We start from the raw sequence: 9,236 nt of genomic DNA on the forward strand, positions 1-9,236 counted from the left end.
GTCAAGTCAGAGCTATTTCGGGGGCGGTTGACCACTGTATTTCGCTTAAAGTACAGCTGCAAAGCATCTCTGCCAAATACCAGGTACTTTCAAAACAAACACAGATCAATCAGAGCAGAGCCCTTCAGCTCTCAGGGGTTAGTGTGGAAACACAGAGATGAATGAAGGCAAGGAAAGCAGTGACCTTTTAGCCTACTTCGTCCACCAACTTGGATCTTGCCAGTTCAGTCTGGTTTTGGCTCTGACTTTTGTAACCTATTGATAAAACAAAAGTAGCCTGTAAAGTTAAAAACAAACAGTTTCTGCTCCTAAGGCCTGCTACATAGCATGCATGCGTGCTAAGTTGCTTCAGTTATGTCTGACTGTTTGCAACCCTATGGACTGTAGCCTGCCAGGCTCCTCTGTCTATGGGACTCTCTAGGCAAGAATATTGGAGCAGGTCGCCACGCCCTCCAGGCAATATTCACGACCCAGGAATCGAACTCTCATCTCTTATATCTCCTGCGTTGGCAGGTGAGTTCTTTACTGCTAGCGCCACCTGGGACACTTAAATGTTTAATTATACCTAATTGTTTCCTAGCTTAATACAAGGACTGGCAAGACAGTGGTGAAAAGGGCTTCCCACGTAGCTCAGTGGTCAAGAATCTGCTTCCTAATGCAGGAGACGTGGGTTTGATCCCTAGGTCACGAAGATCTCATGGAGAAGAAAATGGCATCCCTCTACAGTGTTCTTGCCCGTGAAATCCCATAGACAGAGGAGCCTCGTGGGCAGCCTACAGTCCATGGGGTCGCAAAAGAATTGTACACAACTTAGCACCTAAACAACATTTATTTCTGGACTGTAGAAAACGCAGAGTTGGGGGGAAGGAGTTGCTTTTATGAATGTTTGAAAATGTTTCAGGATGTTACTTTTGTAGTACAGGGAAACATGTAAAATTACTTCTTTGAACTCTATTATTTACTGATAGCTTCCTCCTTGCTTTGTTTCTATCTCTAATGAGCAAAGGCCTCTTAACCTATCATTTAAACCACTATCTTTCCAGTGATTTTTATCTCCCAAGCTCCTTTTTAACCCACACTTGCCCAGCTAAACTGCAAGCATGGATTGGTTCTCAACCACCTACCTTTTCAGTATTTTCATCTGGACTTGTCAGTTTCAGAGAAGTTAAGTCATTTGAATAAAGACACTTAATTAATTAGGGGTCAGAGCCAAGATCAAAACCCAGTCTATCTCACTAAAATGTGAGCCTCCACGAAATGATTATTTCCCATTGTCAGCGGTCCTCTCATCATTTCCTTGCAGCAACTACTTCATCACACTTTCTTCTACTCCCCCATCACTCTCAGCAGAAGACATCACCTTTACAAAGGGAGTCAGGGCCTTTAGGCAGTAAGTTCTGAAAGTTCTGAACCTCTTCTCTTATCTTCTTCAGCCTCTCTTGGCAGCAGTTAAGCCCCCTCTCTCTCCTGTCTCTCTTGTCTTCAGCATCTGCTCGGCCAGTGCTTTTCCCTTGGCATACAAGCATCAAGTCCACACTGTTGATAACCTTACCTGAGACTTTATGCTTTGCTGGTTGATGTTTTATTTTACAATGAAATCTATTTCCTTTATAATTTAAAAAAAAATAGGTTATTTATGGAAAGGGAAAATGCTCATGAGGTATGAAATAAAACAAGAAACCTTCAAAGTAGATAATTTTTATTCAAAATGTCTCCTCTGTCAACTGGGTTTATAGAAGAACTGTCTATTCTTTTCACTTTTCTGTGCTTTCTGAGTTGAATAAAAAGACTATGTAACTACTTTTGTAATCAGAAAAGCTCACATGTTGTCTTTCAAAAGTAAAACCACCATCACAGCAAAAAGAATAAAATACCTAGTAATAAACCTACCCGAGGAGGCAAAAGATCTGTACTTGGAAAACTTTGAGACACTGATGAAAGAAATAAAGGATTCACAGATAGAGAGATATACCATGTTCTTACATTGGAAGAATCAACTCTGTGAAAGGGACTGTACTACTCAAAGCAATCTACACATTCAGTGCAATCTCTATCAAATTACCAATGGCATTCTTCACAGAGTTTGGACAAAAATTTTTATAATTTATATGGAAACACAAGAGACCCACAAGAGATAAAGCAATTTTGAGAACTAAATACAGAGCTGGAAGAATCAGTTTCCCTGAGCTTAGACTATACTATAAAGCTAAGGTAGTCAAAACAGTATGGCACTGGCACCAAAATAGAAATACGAATCAGTGGAACAGGGTAAAAAGTCCAGAGATTAAACCCATGCTCCTATGGTCACCTAATCTGTGACAAAAGAGGCAAGAATTTACAGTGGAGAAAAGGCAGCCTCTTCAATAAGTGGTGCTAGGAAAACTGGACAGTTAAATGAAAAAGAATCAAGTTAGAACACTTCCTAACACCAAACACAAAAATAAACTCGGAATGAATTAAAGTCCTAAATATAAGACCGGACACTATAAAACTCTTAGAGGAAAGCATAGGCAGAACACGCTGACATAATCACAACAAGATCTTTTTGACCCATCTCCTAGAGTAATAAAATAGAAGCAAAAATGAACAAATAGGATCTAATTAAACTTAAAAGCTTTTGGCCAGCAAAAGTAACCAAAAACAAAATGAAAAGACAATCCTCAGAATGGGAGAAAATATCTGGAAATGAAGCAACTGACAAGGGATTAATCTCCAAAATATACAAACAGTTCATGCAGCTCAATATAAAAAAAATCACCAAATCAAAAAGTGGGCAGAAGATTGAAATAGACATTTCTCCAGAAGACATACAGATGGCTGAGAGGCACATGAAAAAGATACTCAGCATCACTAGTTATCAGAGAAATGCAAATCAAAACAACATGAGGTATCACCTCACACTCCTCAGAATGTTTTTGTTGTTCAGACACTACTGTTGTGGTCTGTGTGCAGGTTGGAAAAGAATTTCCAGTTTCATGAGGCAGAATGAGAGGAGAATAAAGTTTATTAGAGTGGGAGGTGCTGTTAGAACAGTGGGCTGGCTCAAGGGAGAGCTGAACGCTTTCACAGGCTTGCAACTGTTTTTTACAGCCTCAAGACAGAAAATTCCTACTTGAAGGGTGGCATTAGGTGATTGGTTAGGATGCTATAGGGTGGATAGTAGGGTGGTATTTTACATAATATGGAGTCAAAGAACTGGCCGGTTTAGATCTGGAGGCTCATGGCAACAGTACCAATGGGGCTTGGTCAGTTCTAGAGATTTTTGTCCTGTGACTTGGATATAGGGCTCCACATCTGTGACCTTGATATAGGGCTCCACAGTTAAGTTGTGTCTGAATCATTGCAACCTCGTGTGCTGCAGCAGGCCAGGCTCCTCTGTCCTCCACTATCTTCCAGAGTTTGCTCAAATTCATGTCCACTGAGTTGGTGATGCTATCTAACCATCTCATTCCACGCCACCCCTTCTCCTTTTATTTATTTGTCGATGCTGCAAAAACCTTTATTCTTTCCATTTGGTCCAAGGCTTGAGAGAGCTCTAGAGTGTTAAGATGCTGCCTAGCGGCTGCAGAGAGGAAACTTCAGACAGAAGCCCTGATGTGAGGTGTGTGTGTGTGCTCAGTCATGTCTGACTCTTTGCAGCCCCATAGACTGTAGCCTGATGTTAGGGGGGCTCCTCAAAGGCTGCTGGGCTTCAAAGGCCTCCTAGTCATGGTTGAGGGTGAGCCTTTCAAAGAGATATTCACCCAACCCAGCCTGGGGACCAGCCAGCCTGCAGAGGTTGCTCAGGTGGTCACCATCTTCTTGGTGATTTTCACCTCCTCATCTAGGAAGTGGTTTTCCAGGAAGGCACAGAGGTGGGAGTCTGCATGAGTAGAACCCAGGCCACGCAGATCCAATATGGTCTGGTTCAGGTTCTTCTCTATGAGGAAGGCAGCTTTCATAGCATCCTGGGTTTTACCCCACTCATCTTCAGATGATTTCTGCACGTCCAGAAAGAGGGGGCGGCCGCTGCACTGGTTTTGCATTTTCAAGAGACTTTCCATGTCCTCACACTTCTCCTAGGCCAATTTGCAGAAGAATTGGGCCACACCCTCCAGAGCCACAATGTCGGTGGTCAAAACAGAAGCCCAGAGAGAGGTAGGTATAGGAGGCCCACAGATACATGTTGACCAGGTGATGACAACGGCCTCCACCTTGGAGGAATAATTCTGACAAATCTGGGAGTTCATGGTTAATCGGTAATAAGGAGTGAAGCTCAAAAAATGGTGGCTAGTCCTGGTGATCACAGACAGCTGAGTGGCTGATTCCAAAGGCTGCAACTGGAAAAAAAGTTGGAGGGTGGTTGCAGGCTGGAGTAAGGGGGTTTCCTTGGGTCTGCTCCTTTCAAGCACTGTAGAAGCAAGAGACAGATCCATGGGACCGCCAAGTGCACTTTGCCCCCTTCTCCTTTTAAGGCCTTCAATCTTTTCCAGCATTAGGGTTTTTTTTTTCCAATGAGTCACTCTTCCCATCTGGTGGCCAAAGTATTAGAGCTTCAGCTTTAGCATCAGTCCTAATGAATATTCAGGACTGATTTCCTTTAGGACTGGATTGGTTTGATCTCCTTGCAGTCCAAGGGACTCTCAAGAGTCTTCTCCAGCACCACAATTTGAAAGCATCAATTCTTTGGCACTCAGCCTTCTTTATGGTCCAACTCTCACATCCATGCATGACTACTGGAAAAACCATAACTTGATTATATGGACCTTTGTCGGCAAAATGATGTCTCTGCTTTTTAAACATGCTGTCTAGGTTGGTCATAGCTTTTCTTCCAAGGAGCAAGCATCTTTGAATTTCATGGCTGCAGTCACTGTCTGCAGTGATTTTGAAGCCCAAGAAAAGAAAGCTGTCACTTCTTCCACTTATTCCCCTTCTATTTGCCAGAAGAGATGGAACCAGGCGCCATGATCTTAATTTTTTCCAAGCTGAGTTTCAAGCCAGCTTTTTCACTCTCCTCTTTCACTTTCATCAGGCTCTTTAGTTTCTCTTCATTTTCTGCCATTAGAGTGGTATCATCTGCATATCTAAGGTTATTGATATTTCTCACGGCTATCTCTCCTCAAAATGGCCCTCAACAAGAAATTTCCAAAAATAAATGCTGAAGAGGGTGTGGAGAAAAGGGAGCCCTTCTACACTGTTGGTGGGAATATATATTGATGCAGCCACTATGGAGAACAGTATGGAGGTTCCTTAAAAAACTAAAAATAGAACATATGACCCAGGAATCCCACTCCTAAGCATATACCCAGAAAAAAACCAAACATAATTTGAAAAGATATATATACCCCAATATTCAATGCAACACTATTTACAATAGCCAGGATATAGAAACAACCTAAATGTTCATCACTAGAAGATGGGGTAAAGAAGATGTGGTACATAAACACAATGGACTATTACTCAGTCATAAAAAGGAATGACATTGGGTCATTTGTGGAGACATGTATGGACCCAGAGAGTATCATACAGAGTGAAGTCATATAGTTTAATAAAGTATATTTTTCTTCAGATTTTATTCTATAAGGCAATGTCATATTTTGACAAATACTTGTGAGATATTCTTTTATTGATCTTCCTGAGAAGAGAATGGAGATAAAATATGAATCAAGCACAAGGCCCTTATCTGATAAGTTAAGATAGAGAAATCAGAGCAATATTTCAAATGAGCTAAGACTATAATGATGAAACAACAGAATGAGGTACTGTTGAATCAACAAAACTTTTTGTACCTCAGAGCAACGAGAAAAATATTTTCCTATTGTAAGAGGACAAATTTGATGCAAAAAAAATTATTATAATGTGAAAGCACATTGTGTGTTAGGGCTTCCCTGGTGGCTCAGACTGTAGAGAATCTGCCTGCTAAGGAAGGAGACCCAGGTTTGATCCCTGGGTCAGGAAGATCCCCCAGAGAAGGAAATGGTAACCCACTCCAGTATTCTTGCCTGGAAAATTCCATGGACAGGGGAGCCTGGTGGGCTACAGTCCATGGGGTTGCAGAGCTGGACATGACTAAGTGATAACACACACATATTATTATAATGTGAAAGCACATTAGAGTAATCCAAGATGTATCTTTCTAGTAGATTCCATTAGGACACCTAACAATCACTGGGGGACTCAGTCAAATGTCACTTCTAGTTCTCAGAGACATACTCGTTCAGTACATCATAGGTAGGGTAAATAATCTGCATTTTTAATTACCTTCTCAGGTAAAACTGACTTAAGTTGTTAACACTATTTTCATATTGTGTGAGAGAGGAATGGATAATTTACACAATTCTTCCTCTTTGTTGTTGGCTGCACAGCCTTCAGGATCTTAGTTCCCCAACCAGAGATTGAACGGGGACCTTTGGCAGTGAAAGGGTGGAGTCCTAACCACTGGATTGCCTAAGAATTCTCTATACACTTCTTTTTTTACCCTTTTAATAGATGCTTTTAGGGCTTCCCAAGTGGCTCTAGTGGTAAAGAATCTGCCTGCCAATGCAGGAGACATAAGAGGCGCAGGTTTGATCCCTGGGTTGGGAAGATCCCCTGGAGGAGGGCATAGCAACCCACATCAGTATTCTTGCCTGGAGAATCCCATGGACAGAGAAGCCTGGTGGGCTACAGTTCATAGGGTTGTAAAGACTGCAGCTTTTAAATGCTTTTAATGTACATAGAGAAAGACCTCCATGAAATGCTATAACAGATGTAGAAATTTGCTGCATCTTTTGAGAGAGAGAGGAAAAAAAAAAAAAAACTAAACCCATAGCTCATCAGAACAAAATAAACCTCTTCAACCTACTGCTTTTAGGAAATATCACTCTAAACTTTTTATCATAAATTTTGGTAATAAAATCAGTTCACTTAGTATACTTTTTAAAATAGAAGATTAGGATTTAGCTCTTTACTCCATATGTGACACTCATCTCCTCTTCTAATAGTAGACAATAATTTTTGGATAAATTGGTATTTATTGTTTATATAATTATGATTTTGTAAGGTTTGTTTTGGTTGTTGATTAGTCGTTAAGTTGTCCAATTCTTTTGCAACCCCACCAGGCTCCTCTGTCCATGGTATTTCCCAGGCAAGAATACTGGAGTGGGTTGCCATTTCCTTCTGCAGGGAATCTTCCCAACCCAGGGATCAAACCTGTGTCTTCCGCATTAGTAGGCAGATTCTTTGCCACTGAGCCATCAGGGAAATTTGTTCACTTTATTAAGCCTCTATTAAACCTGCCTTTTATGCATATTTTTGTTTTTCCCAGAATTTATAACTGCCTTGGGCTTTTTTGTTTCTTTGTTTTGTTTTCATTCCCTCTGCTAGAAGTGTAAACCTCAAATTGGTCGAAGTAGGTAGCCTGATGACCTTGTGTGATGGCCTTCTGTTCTAATCTGGCTGGTTGCACGAGGCCTGCAGCAAGATTGTCGTGGTTCTTCCCTACACCTTCATCCAGGGAATCCCTTTGTTTGTCTTCTCTGTGGAGCCTCTGTTTCCTGGATACCATGTTCTGATTTTCCCTGGTCTCATGCTCTATTAGTGGAATTCTTCATCCACAAGCTTCCTGAGGAAGGGAGCCCAGAAAACAAATTTCCTGTCTTTGCATGCCTGAAAATATCTTGGCAGAGTATAGAATTTTAGATTAAAAATACTGTTTTTAGGATTTTGAAGGCATTGCCCCATTGTTTTCTAGTTTTTACGAATATTATTAAATCCAGTGCCATTCTGAGTATGCTACTGAGTATCTTCTGTATGCAGCCTGATTTTTCTCTCTGGATGACTTTACAAGTTGTTCTTAATATTTACTCTGAAATTTGATGATGAAAAACCCTTGGGTGTTTGATTTTTAAAAATTTTTGTTTGTTTCCTTGTTTTTTTAATTTAGTGTCCTGGTAATTTCATGGGCCCTTTCAAGCTATAAACTCATGTCCTTCAGTGTAGGAAATTGCTATTGAATTATTTCTTTAATAATTTTCCTACTGACTATTTTATTTCTTCTTACTTTCTAAAACCAGATACTCTGTGTCCTAGACTGAATTTCTAATTTTCTTATATCTATATTTTCTATTTCTTTGTATTTTTATTCTATCCTCTAGGATATTTCTTCAACTTTGTCTTTGTTGTTTAGTTGCTAAGTCGAGTCTGGCTCTTTGCGACCCCATGAACTGTAGCCCACTAGACTCCTCTGTCCATGGGATTTCCCAGGCAAGACTACTAGAGTGGGTTGCCATTACCTTCTGCAGGGAATCTTCCCAACCCAGGTATTGAACCCACATATCCTGCAGTAGCAGGCAGATTCTTTACCACTGAACCACCAGGAAAGCTTCAACTTTGTCTCAGAATTATTTTTATTAAATTACAAACTTCCACTTATACATATATATATATTTTTTCTTTTCTTTTTGGCCATACCCCATGGCTTGTGGGATTTTAGTTCCCCGACCAGGGCTCCAATGGCACCCCCTGCAGGGTGGACCCATTAGACCATCAGGGAGGTCCTGCACTTCATTTTTTTGGGGGGAGGGAGGTTAAATATGTATTTGTTTATTTATTTATTTTTTAAATATGGATTTATTTTTAACTGACCGCTTCATGTTTTTAATTTCCAGGAAGTCTTATTTTCTTTTTTAAAAAAGTGTATTAAAGTATGACTGATTAATTATATTGTGTTAGTTTCAGGTATATAGCACAGTAAATCAGTTATACAGAGAGCATGAAACGCTTCATGAATTTGCATGTCATCCTTGTGCAGGGGCCATGCTAATCTTCTCTGTATTGTTCCAACTTTAGTATATGTGCTGTAGAAGCCAGCACAAGTCTTTATTATTTTCTGAATGTTCCTTTTAATAATAGCATCCATTCTTTTGTCATTGGTGCAATGTTTTCTGTTGATTTCGATATTAATTGCAGTTTTGAGGACATTTTCTTCTGGTCCCCTTGTTATGTGTTACACTCCAGGTTCCTTTTCTTTTGGCTTCTGTCTTTTACGTGTGAGGCTTGTGAACTTGGGCTGTCTGCTCCAATTTAGGCATGAGGTCCAAAATTGCTGATTAGAAGCCCAATGCAGGGGCCAGAGGTGGTCATCTGGGGGTGACTCACTGTGGGGTGGGTGAGGGAGGGGTCAGTCTTCTAGTTTCTGTTAAGGTTTTTTCCTGTGTCAGTCATCATCCCCAAAAGAAATTTTCAGTCCTCTTCCCTCTACTGCCAGAAGACTAAAC

At 40.6% G+C, this 9,236-nt stretch overlaps 1 non-coding gene and 1 pseudogene across 1 annotated transcript; both read right to left on the reverse strand.

The window, feature by feature from the left end:
- Positions 1–3,702: 3,702 nt before the first annotated feature.
- On the reverse strand, positions 3,703–4,229 carry LOC122427257 (annotated as a pseudogene).
- A 4,496-nt stretch (positions 4,230–8,725) lies between these two features.
- LOC122437454 lies at positions 8,726–8,832 on the reverse strand. The gene has a single exon (XR_006268279.1). It is a non-coding gene; the product is annotated as a U6 spliceosomal RNA (small nuclear RNA).
- Between the last annotated feature and the right edge of the window lie 404 nt (positions 8,833–9,236).

The sequence above is a fragment of the Cervus canadensis genome, chromosome 2 (genome assembly GCF_019320065.1).
Source record: "Cervus canadensis isolate Bull #8, Minnesota chromosome 2, ASM1932006v1, whole genome shotgun sequence".
Classification (NCBI taxonomy): Eukaryota; Metazoa; Chordata; class Mammalia; order Artiodactyla; family Cervidae; genus Cervus; species Cervus canadensis.